Source organism: Rhipicephalus microplus, chromosome X, assembly GCF_043290135.1.
Source record: "Rhipicephalus microplus isolate Deutch F79 chromosome X, USDA_Rmic, whole genome shotgun sequence".
NCBI lineage: Eukaryota > Metazoa > Arthropoda > Arachnida > Ixodida > Ixodidae > Rhipicephalus > Rhipicephalus microplus.
The window spans coordinates 397879585-397895868 of NC_134710.1; the positions used below are offsets into that span (position 1 = coordinate 397879585).

The window sequence follows — 16284 nt, forward strand, 5'->3', positions numbered from 1 at the left end:
GCAGTGACAGAATGGCACAGCGGCCCATACCCAACTGACTTGCTCTAAACAAAACAAGGGTGGATCTATTAACTGCCAATTCAAGCATACCAATCAGTCTCTCAAAAATTATTCGGCGCCTAGAGGCGAAACGGCGGCATGTGAGATGAAAGTGATCTATCGTTTACAGTTCGTTGCAAACTGCACATAGGTTAGTTAATGAAAACCCTAATTTGTGGTGATGAAATTTAAACTGAGGAACTCTACAGTGAAAGCTGGTGAGAGTCGAATCACATTGACGGGAATAGCGTTTTGTGGTGTTCCATGTGAATTTCAAATGCCAATATTCTTCAGACTGTAGGAGCAATATTCCATTGATTTTTAAGATTAACAGGCGTTTCAATCGTTCGGCAGTGATAGAACTGTGGAGCTACTTGTACCACTAGGAAATTTAGAGATCATGAAGTGAACAAGTCAGAAGTTTTACTTAGTGCAATCCGAGCATGCCCGACACCCAAAGAAACCCAACTTCGTAAAGGCTATGCGGTACGAGAGACCAAATATCCTGAGAAGAGAGGACAGCTTTGCGGACGGTAAATGTTTACAATCAGACAAAGCATCACAAATATTAATAGATTTTGATTTCTAATGATTTAGTTTTCAAAGAGCCCATCTAAATGTGAGAAATTCTCTGAGACAAATTGTCGTGAAATCAGGCAATCAGAGCGCAAAAGACCAATAAAGTTGATGAGAAAAATACCTAATCCAGCCTTCTGAAGATTTTAATTTGCATCTATCAAAATTACTACGTAATTAGGAAAATGACTGAGATGGTCCTGAAGGAGGCCCCCCAGAACATGCTCTGTAAATAACTGAGCATTTTTTTGGAAAACTGTCATGGAAAACTGAGTCAACTGGTATCGAGCGTAGGGTTTGGGGAGTTTAAGGCTGGGGAGAAACGTGAAAATTTGATAACAGGGACTCGACGAAAATTGACTTGGGGTCTTTGATAACGACACCAGCGGCGCTTAAAAAATGAAAAAGGATATTTGATGAAGACGGTGTGTGAACGGCAGAGGGGCGCATCGCAGAGTTTCAAAAACGTTTACACGGTAAGCTGCTGAAATATTGCATCAAGTTGAATTATTTGAGCTTGCAAATAAAGCACGCTATCCGCAACACACCTAGGTAGCCCGAGACACAGCCGCAGAGCATGCCTTTTTAGCAATATAGCAGGCCTTAATTTGTACCTCGGGCGTCAAAGGTACCCGGCTGCTGAACCGCAGGTCGCGGGATCAAATCCCGGTGGCGGCGGCTGCATTAACGATGGAGGCGGAAATGTTGTAGGCCCGTGTGCTCAGGTTTGGGTGCACGTTAAACAACCCCAGGTGGTCTAAATTTCCGCAGCCCTCCACTACGGCGTCTCTCATAATCATATTGTCGTTTCGGGACGTTAAACCTCACATATCAATCTCCATCTTTGCGATCACACCACGCGTCGGCTACTTTGATAAAAGCCAAACGCAGGTCGGTGCTAACGATTAGTGTTCACTGCCCAAAACTAGAAGAGATCTCGGAAGTCATGGTTATACTTACACTTCTCTACTGAAACGTTGCGTATGAGATCTTACGGAAAATAGTTGCACTTTTTATTCTTTATTCATGTATAACTCCGCTTTACCCGGAGGCGTTACAGCTCGGGGTTACATACTTGAAAAAAGCACATGTTCATTGTTACGGCACATTTGCTCAGACAGCAAACCATTCCACTTGTTGATGGTTTTCCCAAAAAACGAATTCGCGTGCTGCTTTGTCCTGGCCTGATATAGCCTTATTTTGTGTATACGATCCATTGATTGATTGATATGTGATGTTTACCATCCAGAAACTACAATATCGTTATGAGAGATGCCATAGTGGAGGGATCCGAAAATTTCGACCACCTGAGGTTCTTTAACGTACACTTCAATCTGAGCACATGGGCCTACAACATTTCCGCCTCCATCGGAAATGCAGCCGCCGCAGCCAGGATTTGATTTCGCGACCACCAGGTCAGCAGCCGAGTAGTTTAGCCACTAGTTCACCGCGTTAGGGCATGCATATGATGCAAGCTCATGCCACGGAGCAGTTTGGTAAACCTACGTGCGTAAGTAAATTTATTAGTTTATTGAGTTCCCTATTTTGTAAGCTTTAGCAATATCAAGTGTTGCTAGCGTGGCAACATGTTTCTTAGAACGAGCTTGTTGTATCCTGTTTTCCAAATCAACATAGGCACACTAAATAAAGCAGCCACGGGTGAACTCAATTTGGTATCTTGAAAGTTTATTTAAAATCAAGTTGGGTGCTAAAAAGGCGAGGCATGTGGGATTTGAAGCTAAATATAATCGGCGAACTTTCGCTTCGGTAAAGAGCTACTTTGTCGAAAAGCGGCGAGGTTGCCCTACGTAGCGCTTCTGCTGTTGGTCATAGTCAGTGGGAGGATGCAGCTGATGCAGCCGCTTTGGCCGGTGTGCCAAGTTTCTTTGATGGAAGCGTGTTTCCGCTCTCCGAAAAAGAAGGGCGGCTGGTGTTCTGCCACGAGCCTTGTCGCTTTTCTGTCAACGTCCTCCGCAACGCAGTTTGTTTCTCGAAGCACTGTGGCTGCGACCGCGTGTAGAGAGGCGAACATGGCTAGCCAGCAAGCAGCTGAACGCATGGCAGTCGGCTTTGCACTCTTCGTGTGCATCGCAGAGAATAACAACTGGTCTGGCAATTCACAGTTGTCGACCGGTTTTGCCATCTTTGTTTGCCTTGCATAGGAGGAACTGACTTGGCCGGTTGTCGTCTTGGCAGGAATCGTCTGCACAGCGGCTTTCTTCATGGCGAAGTGGGCGTGCAAGCTTGGGCGTTTCTGCAGCTGTCTTGGAGAAGCATTCTAACTTTGTCAGAGAAGAGCGCGTTTACACAACGATCCATGCAAGATTCTTTCTTCTTCTCTTTCTTCTGTGGCTCCAAACAACACTGAGGAATGTATCATGAATTTAGGGGTCTTATAAAAAATGATAAATCACGGCAGTCGAGAACAATGGGAAGACTCGAAATTCCAGCTCAACATGCAAACTTCGGACTTTTCGTCACAGGTTTGTGCATCTGTACCAATAGGTACGTTCATTTGACGCTCTGCAAGTGTTTCTGCAATATACCATCCGGGGTGTGATTCACCGTCGGAGTCAGCATCCACGTTCCCGGCACCATTCGCCACGAGTGCACGTGCCGATGACGGTGACATTGCCGCTGCACCATGACGTATCAATTTACATTTGCCTTTATTACCGAAAATGTGGCCCAGACTCCTCTTTGGTACGAGCATGTTTTGATTAGCTGAAAAACCAAGACGAAAATTGGGGGACGCCTATCTTCGCCTGAAAATGTTGAACGTGATAACGATCCTGTTTTTAGTGCGCAAATTAACAACCTAATGCATACTTTTCATAATAGATTGTTATTTGAGAAGTATCTTGTTCTTAGTACAATTTAGTCAATGAAGTTGAAAGTGGGTGGTGCCAGTGAAGCTCTGGGATGTGGTTCTGTTAGGATTGAAGCTCCTTGAGACCTCACGATGCCCGCCGTCTCCCGTCTGTCCCTAAAACGTCTTCATCTGTCTGACATTTCTGACCCATTTTCCATGTAACCTTCAACTTATAGGCAACAGAGGGCGTTGGTAGTAACCGTTTAGCATGTAACCTTCAACTTATAAGTGACAGAGGGCGCTGTGGTTAGTTGTAGTTGTGATGGCGCTGCTGTCAACGATATATATATATATATATATATATATATATATATATATATATATATATATATATATATATATATATATATATATATATATATATATATATATATATATATATATATATATATATATATATATATAACCACGTTTAATACCACACATTCTCTTCTCTCATAAGAACGAAGATGAAAGCAGGAAAGCCCAACATGCTGAGTATCAGCATCGCCGTCGACGGGAAGCTACCGCGGAGACAAAAGAGAAGGAAGCGGATGCAAAGTGGCGACGGCTACAACAAAGTTCTACACCACAGACTAGGGCTAAGGTAGCAAAGGCTAAGCGAAAAAAAAAAACCCCAAGCTGACGTGCAGTTGAAACAACTTGAAGCGGATGCAAGGCGGCAATACCGACAAGAAAATTCTACAGCAGAGACGATAGCTAATGAAACTGTGATTATGGAGTCGAAACGTAACCGGGAACTCGGAACCTCATATCAGCTATAAAGAAGAATCGCCGCTTTACCACAATCGGTCTCGCAGTATCTCTTCGAATAAAAAATATAATGGTATCACAACCACAATCAGTCTCAGTACTATCTCAACTTTATTCACAATAATCACCTCCGAAAGCTTTGCCTCATAATTATCTTCGAGCAGCTTGAAATGCAGTGATTTTTTGTAGTGGGAAATTGCTTTCAACCACGAGCAATTATTCTCTTGAAATCATTTGAAAGTTCTTATGGGACCACTAATTTGTTTAATGGATTACGGGAAGTTATGTGTGTATCTTTTGTTATTGCTGGCGAGCATTTGGTGACGAAGTCCTTTGGAATTAACATAATTTGACGCCCGATCGCTTCTACCACGCAATACTAATTCGATATTAAATGTTGTATTGTGAAGACTGTATAGAGAACTCAAATGTGTTTGCAAAGCATGAAAACGTTTTCAATGAACTGAGTGTACACAGAAGAAGTGGAAGTTATCTTCACTAATGTTTCAAGCAGATGCATGGCTATGTGGTGGAACACCTCCTTGCTACACAAACAGCTTAGGTTCTACCCTCACTCGGACAGGGAGATGTTCAACATTTATATTGTTTGAGTGTTGTTAATTATTAAGGTAATGAATAAGATGAGTGTTGGCTCCCAACAAACGACGCTCGCGCCAACGATGCAATTTCTGCAAAAGAAGCTTCTATTGCTATGGCATTAAACTCCAGCTAATATTCATATTACAACTTCGTCGCTCCATCTTTGCGGCCACGGCGCGGTGGTAGAGTGGCTAAGGTATTCGGCTGCTGACCCACAGGTCGCGGGATCAAATCCCGGCGGCGGCGACTGCATTTACGATGGAGGTAGAAATGTTGTAGGCCGGTGTGCTCAGATTTGAGTGTACGTTAAAGAAACCCAGGTGGTCTAAATTTCCGGAGCCCTCTACTACGGCGCCTCTCATAATCATTTGGTGGTTTTGGGACGGTAAGCCCCACAACTCAATCTTCATGTTTGCGTTCACACCACGCATCGGTTACATTGATAAATTCCAAACCCAGGCCGGTGCTAACGATGAGTTTTCACTGCCCGAAAGTAGAAGATATATCGGAAATCTTGGTTATATTTCTCACTTCTCTACTGAAACGTTGCGTATGAGATCTTACGAAAAAATACTGCACTCTTTATTCTTTATTCATGTATAACCCCGCTTTGCCCGGAGGCGTTATTGCTCGGGTTTACAAACATGAAATAGCACAGCTTCATTGTTACGGCACGTTTGCTCAGACAGCAAACCATTCCTCTTATTGATAGTTTTCACAAAAAACGAATTCGCGTGCTGGTTTGTTGTGGGCTGGTATGGCGTTACTTTGTGTATATGATACATTGATTGATTGATATATGGTGGTTAACGTCTCAAAACTACCATATGTATATGAGAGATGCCTGAGTGGAGGGATGCGGAAATTTCGATCACGTGAGGGTTCTTTAACCTACACCAAAATCTCAGCACACGGGCCTACAACATCGGAAATGCAGCCGCCGCAGCCGGTATTCAATCCCACGACCTGCGGGTCAGCAGCCGAGTAAATTAGCCACTAGTTCACCGTGGTGGGGCGTGCATATTATGCAAGCTCATCCCACGGAGCGATTTGGTAAACCTACGTGCGTAGGGAAATTTAGTAGATTATTGTGTTCAATAATTTTGTAAGCTTTAGCGATCTTTGGAGTTGCTAGCGTGGCTAGGGGGCTCGGCGGCACGAAGAGGATGGGGCATCCTAACCCGCTTGACTTCTTCGCTACGCTGTTCTCCGTGCTGCCCTGGATCCTGACGCTATTGCAGAACTTCTACCAGCCTACCGGGTCTCCGCTATCATGCGGCGCTTGCCACCTGCCTGTGAACGCGTCACCTCGCCCTGACGGGTTGTGCCAGCCCGGCCTCTACAATGCACTGGAATGCTCATCACTGCCATCGCTATCACTACGGTGGCCTCGTGGTCATCAGCTGGCATTTTGGATTTCGGGCACCCTATCTTCTGACAGCGCCACCGTTCCATGGAGCACCAATATAAACCCCAGGCAGACGCTGACCGTGCCTAGCGGGCTCGGCGGCACGCCGGCGATGAATCATCCTAACCCGCTTGACTTCTTTCGTAAGCAGTTATTCGTGCTGCCCTGGATCCTGACGCTATTGCAGGAATTAAACCAGCCCACCAGGTCTCCACCATCATGCGGCGCTGGCCACCTGCCTGTGAATGCGTCATGTCGCCATGACGGGGTGCGCCAGCCTGGCCTCTACTGTGCACTGGAATGCGCATCACGGCCAACGCTATTACTACGGCGGCCTCGTGGTCATCAGCTGGCATCTCGCATTTCGGGCACGCTGTCTTCTGTAGCGCCACCGTTCCATTGAGCACCAATATAAACACAGGGCAGATGCTCACCGCGCCTAGTGGGCTCGGCGGCAAGCCGGCGATGGGTCATCCTAACCCGCTTGACTTCTTCGCTACGCAGGTAACGAATTACCACTGCCTTTACGCTAAGCGAACTAGATGCCGATCATTACTTGTTCTGCCGAGCCTACGGCGCTCCTTCTCCGGAATTCTCGATTGTGCCAGAATGCTATTGAAATTGTTATTATTAGCAGGTGATATTGAGACTAATCCTGGACCTAGGAATGAACACTCTGTGGTGCCTACTGACATGCTTGATGTACTGACGCGTTGCAAGCTGGGCAGTCAGCCATGCTTGAGCAGTTAGGTTCAATCAGATCAACCCTTGCTGAACATGAAAAAACGTTCAATGACCTGAGCTCGCGGTTGACCAAATTGAATCTGACTTACTATCACTTTCAAATGTTCAGTCTCAAATACACATCATTGAAAGTGTTGCCACTAACACCACTGCTCAGGTAACTAGGCTCTCTAACCGGATGAGCCACATAGAAAGCAGATCCCGAAAGTGCAACCTGGTCTTCTACGGGTTTAGTGATGTGCAAAACGAGGCGTGGCGTGTTAGTGAAGAACTGATTAATAATCTCTGTCACAAAAGCCTGGCATGACTATTCAAAGTCGTGACATAGAACGTGCCCATAGACTCGGAGCTTATCGCGAGGGGAAACGGTGACCAATAATATTAAAATAAGCCAACTTTAAGAATAAAAAAGCACTCCTTTCGTCTAGCAATGAACTGAAAGGCACAAATTAAGGCATCAGTGAAGATATTGCCCTGAAAATTTGTGTAGCCAGAAGACGCCTTATCGAATTTGGAAAAGCGCAGCACTCCCCGTATAAGCTCCTATATGACAAGTTCATCTGTGGCAGTAAAACATACGTTTTTGATCAAGCTAAGCAGTTGGTTATCGAACGTCCGGCCTAGCAACGAGCGCAAAAACCACGAAGGCTGAATCAGAGTGTTAAGAATGATCTCTCGCTGCTTTACACTAACATTTGCAGCCTGATGCCAAAACATGATCCATTATGCACCTTGATCTCTTCTTCTAGCAACGTCGTTCTGTTGACGGAAACGTGGCTAACCTCTAACATACTTGATTCCGAGATTCTTCCTGATCTACCAGATTTTGACATCTTTCGCAAGGACCACTTGGGGGATAACCGTGGGGGTGGTGTGGCGATTGCCAAACATCGTTTGCTTAAGTGCTCTGCTGTAAATGTAAAAACTTTTCTGGAAATGGTTTGGACGTGCTGCCATGCCACTTCACCGGGCATGTTAATTGGCTGTTGCTACCGTCCACCACCGTCCACCAAGCGCCGATAGCTCCTTTCTTCGTCTTTTCACGAAGCATTGTTAGAGCTAACAACGATGTATCCAAACATTCCCATCTTATTTTTCGGAAATTTCAATTTTCCTTCAATAGATTAGAGTATAGTTGCGTCATATCTTGCACAAAATAACGCGACTACAGAATTTGTAAACATATGTTTGCTTTTTGGCCTCTCACAGCTGGTCAATAAACCTACCCGAGTAACCCAACACTCGTCAACAGTCTTGTACCTCCTTGTCACGTCACAACCCGATAATGTGCCCCCCCCCTTACGTATATCCGTGGTTTTAGCGACCACACAGTCATTTATGCAGCATTTCCTTGCAACATCTTAAAAAGCAAGAAATCTGAAAAAGTACTCACGCTATAGGACAAAGCCAATTATTCCAGCATCAACCGTGAACTTTCTGTTTTTCACAAGAAACTTGCCCTTACATATCGGCAGCATTCAACTGAGAGCATTTGGATACTATTTAAAGCCGAAAGGCTGCGTTTAATGAATCTTTACATCTCAATTATTACTATAAATGAAAGAGCGTGTTCTCGCTGGTTTAACAAGTCTTTAAAAGGCCTTAATAATAAAAAAGCGATTATTTCGAGTTGCTAAATGAACTGGTTCATCCTCGGCCTGGCAAAAGCATAATGAGGTCGTTAAAGAGTACAACTCATTAACAGCACGCGCCAAGCGTGACTACTATTCCACTACCATACCAAATATGCTGCAGTCTAACCCACGGCGTTTTTAGAAAGCGATTAAGCCTAATAATAAAAGTGTCATTTAACTATGTGATAACATGGGGACACCCATTGCTGATTCTGAAGTTCCCGACGCACTGGATCTAGCGTTTTGTTCAGTGTTCACAAAATAAAGTACAGATGCATTACCACACTTTCTACATTTCAATTTTCCTCCAATGGAGGGTATTGAATACAGGGCAGAGGGCATTGTCAACGTCATTGACTCCCTAAAGTGCTCTTTATTCTGCGGTATTGACGGAATCAACGCGAAAGTACTAAAAAGTACAAAATATGCGTGCAGTGCAATTTTTGTAGCATTTTTCAGCACTTTACACAGGTACAGTGTCAGATGACTGGAGGACAGGGAAGGTCATTCCAGGCTTCAAAAAAAGGTGACCTGTCTTTCCCTGGAAACTACCGTCCCATTTCCCTCACCAGCATATGCTCCAAGATTATGGAACACGCCATCTACTCTCAAGTTGCTCATTTCCTAAGCTGGGCGAACTTCTTTCATCCAAATCAACATGGTTTCATGAAGGGTCACTCATGCGAATCTCAACTTGCTCTATTCACGCATGACATTCATTTAAACTTACACAGTAACATTCCAACCGATGCTCTATTCTTAGATTTTGAAAAGGCCTTCGATAAGGTTGCTCATTCTCGTCTTTTGTTGAAATTGTCGCGCCCAAACATTCATACGCTTGTTCGCTATTGGATTGAGTGTTTCTTAACCAACCGGAAACAGTTCGTATACGCTAACAACTGCACATCATCCACTTCACCCGTTCGGTCTGGCGTGCCCCAAGGCACTGTTCTAGGGCCGCTGCTCTTCCTAATCTACATCAATGACGTGCCATCTACTGTAATCTCTGAAATACGTCTTTTTGATGATGAATGCGTCGTGTACCGCCCTATCAATAACTCCTCCGACGTTTGTACTCTTCAGGAAGACGTCCTTCGTATTCAAGATGGATATACCACATGGCTCATGTCACGGAACACCAATAAGACCGTGAACATTTCATTCCATCGTCGACCGAACCATGCACCCTCCGTGTATAAGATTAATAACAGCATTAGAGCTAATGTGCACTACTTCAAGTACCTAGGACTTCACCTGTCTCAAGACTTATCTTGGACGGATCATATAACACACATTATCAATTCAGCGAACAAAATGCTTGGTTACCTTCGCCGAAACCTTTTCATGGCTCAGTCACATGTAAGATTACTTGCATACAGAACGCTCGTGCGACCTAAACTTGAATATTCCTCTGCCATCTTTGACCCCCACCAATCTAATCTCACCAAAGCTCTCCAATCAGTCCAGAACCATTCCGCCATATTTATCCTTTCTGAGTACTCGTATCACGCAAGCGTTTCGTCTCTAACGTCTAAGCTGGAGCTGGTGCCCCTTGGCTCTTGTCGCCGCATCTCACGCCTTTGCCTCTACCACAGATTCTTTCACACCATGCTTCGTGACAGTCGGTTGATTCAACTGACTCATCGTACATTCCGAACAAGCCACCTGAACGCAGTATTTCCACCCCATACCCGCACCACTACATTCCATCAGTCGCTTTTCGTCAGAACTGCCCGAGACTGGGATGGCCTTCCAAAAGATGTTGCACTTGTCCGTGATGCAGCACGTTTCCGATATACTATCGAACATTCATGAATGGATGCCTTTGAACTTGCCTTTGTTAAATAGATTGTCTTATTTTTATTGCCGCCATTTGTATCTACATTTTGTATTTTATTCTTATTGATATTTATTGTCATATTGTTTTTTGTTGTCTCTTCACTTATGATGCCCACCCCTCATGACAGAATCTCAAGATGTGCCTCAAGGGTCCCTCGGGACCCTTGAGGCATCAATAAATAATTAAATAAAAATAAACATGTTTCTTAAAACGAGCTTGTTGTATCGTGCTTGCCAAATCAACATAGGCGCACCATGCAGCCACGCGTGAATTCAATTTGGCATTTTGAACGTTTATTTAAAATCAAGATGGGTACAAAAAGGCGCGGCATGTGGGATTTGAAGCTAAAAAGAATCGGTGAACTTTCGCTTCGGTAAAGAGCTACTTTGTCGAATAGCGGCGAAGTTGGCTTACGTAGCGCTTCTGCTGTTGGTCACAGTCAGCGGGAAGTTTCAGCTGCTGCAGCCGCTTTAGCCGGTGTGCCAAGTTCCTTTGGTGGAAATTTGTTCCCGCTGTCCGCATGGGCAGGGCGACTCGTGTTCTGCCATGAGCCTTGTCGCCTTTTTGTTAACGTCCTCTGCAGCGCAGATTGTTTTTCGAAGCGCTGTGGCTGCGACCGCGTGTAGAGAGGCGAACATGGCTGGCCAGCAGCTGAACGCATGGCACTCGGCATTGCACTCTTCGTGTGCCTCGCAAATCATAACAACTGGTCTGGCGCTCCACGGTTGTCACCCGGCTTTGCCATCTTTGTTTGCCTTGCATAGGAGGAACTCACTTCACCGGCCCTCGTCTTGGCAGGATTCGTCTGGACAGCGGCTTTCTTCATGGCGAATTGGGCGTGGCAAGCTTGGACGTTTCTGCAGCTGTCTTGGAGCAGCGTTCTAACGTGGTCAAAGAATATCACGTCGAAACAACGATCCATGGAACATTCCTTCTTCTCTTTCTTCTGTGGCTCCAAACCACACTGAGGAATGGACCATGAATTTAGGGGTCTTTTAAGGAGTGATAAATCAGGCAATCGAGACGAACAGGAAGACTCGGAGTTCGAACTCAATATACAAACTTCTGAATTTTCATCACACTTTTGTGCATCTGTACGAATGAATGTGTTCATTTGACGCTCTGCAAGTGCTTTTGCAATATACCGTCTGGGGTGTGATTCACCGACCGAGTCAGCATCCGCGTTCCCGGCACCATTCGCTACGAGTGCACGTGCCGATGACGGTGACATTGCCGCTGCACCGCGACGTATCAATTTACATTTGCCTTTATTACCGAAATTGTGGCCGATCCTCTTCATTGGTACGAGCAAGTATCGATTAGCTGAAAAACCGAGACGAAAATTGGGCGATGCCTATCTTCGCCTAAAAATGTTGAACGTGATAACGATCCTATTCTTAGTGTGTACACTCTAAACATTTTTACACCCATAAGGGTGTATTTGTGTTGTCCCATGAGCAACACTATTTTAGGGTGTCTAGGAACACCCTAAACAATAGGGTGTTTAGGAACGCCCTGAAACTGCAGGGTGTAAAGAAATGGTACACCCTACTTTAATAGGTGTTTATGAACACCCCTAAACTATGGGTGTTGGATAAAGTTACACCCATGCGAGTGGGGTGTAACAGTAAAAACCCCCTTGAAACGATAATAGTTATATGGATAAGCATACTTGATCAAATGAAGCGCGAATAATGGGACAATAAAAGCAGAGACACAGGAGTTGACACTTAGTCTTGTGTGTTGAGGAGACCCGTTCGTAGCATTTCATTCCATCAAATATGCATCCCCAACTGTCCCAAGCCTCAATTGTTCTCACGGAGAAGCATATATGAACCTTTTCGGCGGCTGGCAGGGAAGAAGGAAGATACTGGTGTCACCCACTGCACTTATACCTGCATCATGCAGCTGTTAAAAAAGGTGCCGTGGTATTGAATGAACTGTATAAGACCAGTGTATATATGTGGAGGTAGACTGGGCCGAACACAACAAAGTAGGACGCGGAAGGCACTTACACACACACACACACAAACACACACACAAACACACGCACGCACGCACCACACTACTGTAGTGCAAGCAGTAACCTGTAGCATAAGGTTCAACCGAACATAACGCCGAAGCAAAAACAATTAAGCCCATATATTAACATCTGCCTTTATTACAAAAAACTGCAAGTCTGACAAACAGGACTCTGATGGCATTCTGCAAAATTTTGAAATATCTCACGTGACTAAGTTTTTTCTCTCTTTATACTAGAAATTCTTTGTTTTCAATACAATAAATCCCCGCAACTTTCAAAAACATTTGCGATAGACGGGCAAACGAATCAGAGGTATGGTGTTGATTGACACCTATACAATAGAAAAACATGTAGAAAAAGTAAGCGAGTTTCTGGAGTCACATTTACAACCTGTTATAAGTCGCAGTAAAAATTTCGACATTAAAAAATGAGAACATTCGACAAGGTGGTGAATTCGGGGTTGTATTAATGTAATGTCAGTGTTCGTATACTTCTAACTGCAAAACCACTCGTCACTGCTGCTTGCACAATCATCTTCAGCTGCTCAAATGACTGGTGCTTTCGAGAGAAGTGGGGTGAAGCTGTTCTTTCTGTACAGAAAAATCAATTCCAGAAACCTAAAATGAATACACAAGGAATAATGACCGAAATTTCACAAACAGTGCAACATACAGTATGTACCCTGCATAACTAACTGCTTTTTTATGTGTAAGTATGAATTGAGTGCATAGCAAGCATATTCAGTGGCAACGGGCTCCACTGCAGTGAGAAATGCTAGAAAAGGTATGCTGAGCAATAAACGCCACAAAAAGCGCACTGTGGTAGAATCATTATATCTTTTGTGCCGTAGATATGAGCCTTACATTACCCTTTCAGCTTGCTCGCGCAGGTCAATAAAAAGGTGCTGCTCCAAGTTGATAATGTTCCATTGCATCGACCAATCTAAGTGAATGTCATGTTCTATGCTTAAGCATGCATCAACACAGCTGCATGTGTATTTCTCCAGATCTGCCATGGTACTCATTCGATTATTTTATTGAAAGGAATACAGTACGACGCGCAACAGCATATACATATTTTATCTGTATTGCGCAAAAGCACAATGCCCCTGAGCATACATGACGGTATGCGTATTGAGAAGGTATTCGGTGCAGGTAACTAGTAGTATTAAGTACTGTACAGTTACGTATTAAAATGAGAATGATACTAGTGTCCTTGAACTGGCACACATTGACACTATTATAGAATGGAAGAATTAGCTATTGGGTCATTCCACGTGAGACGTCCCAGCAATTTTGGGAACCATCTCAAATGTATTTGAGAAAAATCGCGCTCATTTTACTGCATTAAAAAGGTAACTGCCATATTTCGCCGACAAATAATTTTTCAGACACGTGGCTGCCTCCTGAACTTCCCGGCATCTCGTCTGGATATTTGTGAAAAAAAAATATTTCATAAGTACCTATTTCATAAAGTATCTATTTCATAAATATTTCATAAGTAAAAAAATATTTCATAAGCAATATGCTGTGTTGTCACCCGATGCATCAATCCGAGTTATCACGGTAGTGTTACCGCACAAAACGAAAAAGAACTGAAAAGAACGGCATGGACACCACGCCCTTGTTTCCCGTTCTCGGTATTTTTGTGCAATAAGAAAAAAAAGGAAGTAAATGAACTACCAACATGCCTAAGCATATGCGTCTTAGATACGGTTGATGCTTAGGGCTAACAGGCGCCGTCCCCACACATGTATTATTAGTAAACTAAAATTGATGTGCATCACGAGCGGGCCCCGTTAAAAATGGCTGCCCACAAAGGGCACTAACAAAATCTGTTCAATTTCTTCGCTGAACCTCAGTGGCGCACGCACACTCTGCTTTGTACTCCAAACAATCTAAACAAACAAACAAAAAAACTTGCCCACAATCACACTTCGCCATCATCCCCGTGAAACCGTTAGGACAAATATTCTCGCAAAGTAAACAAACGCTGATTTGTCATCAACTAGTTGAAAACAAGATTGTTTGAAGGCGTTATTCTCGCACTCACGCAGTTAAAAAAGCGCTAAACGGAATAACGTGAGAGCGGTACTCACTATTTTACTTCGAGTGCTCTACAATATGAATCCAAAGGTCCAGTCTTAAGGATGGTGCACCTTCGCAATAACCAGCACTGACAGAACACACAGGTCGAGCACAGAGCGCAGGCACATTTCAAACTAAACACCGACTAATAAACTCTTACGATCGAGTAGCCCCGCGCACCACATGCACACACACGGGAGGATTTTTCGCCAGCACGCGCAGTGACATGTAAGACGAAGCTGTCCCTTCGCAACGCTCTGCACTCGAGCGAACGGCGATCCCGGGCAGCCAAGGTTGCCCAAGGGACGAGACTTGATGCCGTCTATGCGCTCTCAGACCGGCTAGATGCGGTTTAACGCTAGCTCCGGCCGTCTACTGATAGCGCGGGCGCTGCTTTTTTTTCTTTTTTTTTTTTGTGGCAGAGATCTATTGCGTTATACTCTTTCTTTAACAGTGCATCTTAATCGCAGTGAACATTCTTACGGGGCAGTGCAGCCAGCAAGAACTACTAGTCAGAACGCGCATTTGTAATATTCAGGAGCAATATTTTGCGTACATTCACCGACCTAATATAATGAATAATGGTAAAAAAGCTAAGCTGATGCTTTTTGCTTAGCTCTATGAGTCTTTCGGGACTGCACATTCAGGGTCACGCAGTCGATATTTTATCAGCACTTTCATTTTGGTAAAGACATTGCAACAATCCGTGCATCGGCCGCCACACTATTCGATGAGAACATATTGCCATGTGCGTACTGCTAGGAAGACGAAGACGACAGCGCATACGCGCATCTGCACGCTTTTATGCAGCCAGCAATAACAAGAAAGAAGAGGAACGCACTGGCGCGCAGTAAATAAAAAATACTTACCCGCTGCTATTTTCTCAAACTGTTAATTAGTACTTCTGTCATCACGTTGCGACAATACATTTGTACTTAGCTTGCAGTCCTTGGAACAAGACCACGGCTGAAAATATTTAATTAATGTTGTTTTCTCACTACCTACAAAGTCAAGGCATTCACCGAAGCATGTCTGCTGGGGAAGTTACGTAAATTAAACGAAGGGGATCCACAAAAAAAAACGGAGAAAGAGACAGAGAGAGAGAGAGAACTAGAGAATGCGTTTCGGCTCCCCTGCGGAGAGCTTTGTTCACAATTTAGTCAACAAGGCTACCGTCATAGTGATTAAGGTTGCGTCAAGGTCACCGAAATGTCCTTATACTGCATTTTTCTTTATGGTCGGTGTCCTCTTCCTAATTTCCATGAGGCACTTTTCAGGACACATGAAGAGGAAGATTCGCTACAGTAATTAAATAAAACTTGCCTGCTAAAAATACATGACGTCATTGTTCGTTTTTAAGGGACCTGATGGCCTGCTGACGTGGTGGTTATGGCTAAACAACTGTGCTGTTGTTGTTAGTTTTATTTTGCAGGTGGCGGACGTTTTATCTCCAGATTTAAAAGCTCCGATCTTATGGGGTACGGGGGGAGGGGGGAGTGTTCTATGCACGGCTAACCAATGTGCGCAACATTACCTTGTTCAGGCAAATCAGTGCGCTTTGTGAATGTTGACTAACCACGCAAATGACACAGATGAAAGAAACAGATAAAGGAGAATTGGCCCTTACTTTACTGAACAAGTGGCGCTTCTATTTTATCTTTTGTCTTATAGTAGTTTGCGTGCTTTATCGATGAAAACTGCGTTTCGG

The 16284-nt window shown here is 44.2% G+C and overlaps 1 long non-coding RNA gene across 1 annotated transcript; it reads right to left on the reverse strand.

Annotated features, from left to right (window-relative positions):
* Positions 1-12609: 12609 nt before the first annotated feature.
* Positions 12610-14843, reverse strand: LOC142777357 (uncharacterized). The gene is made up of 2 exons (XR_012888047.1): positions 14588-14843; positions 12610-13079 (listed from the first exon to the last, which is right to left on the reverse strand). It is a non-coding gene; the product is annotated as an uncharacterized LOC142777357 (long non-coding RNA).
* Between the last annotated feature and the right edge of the window lie 1441 nt (positions 14844-16284).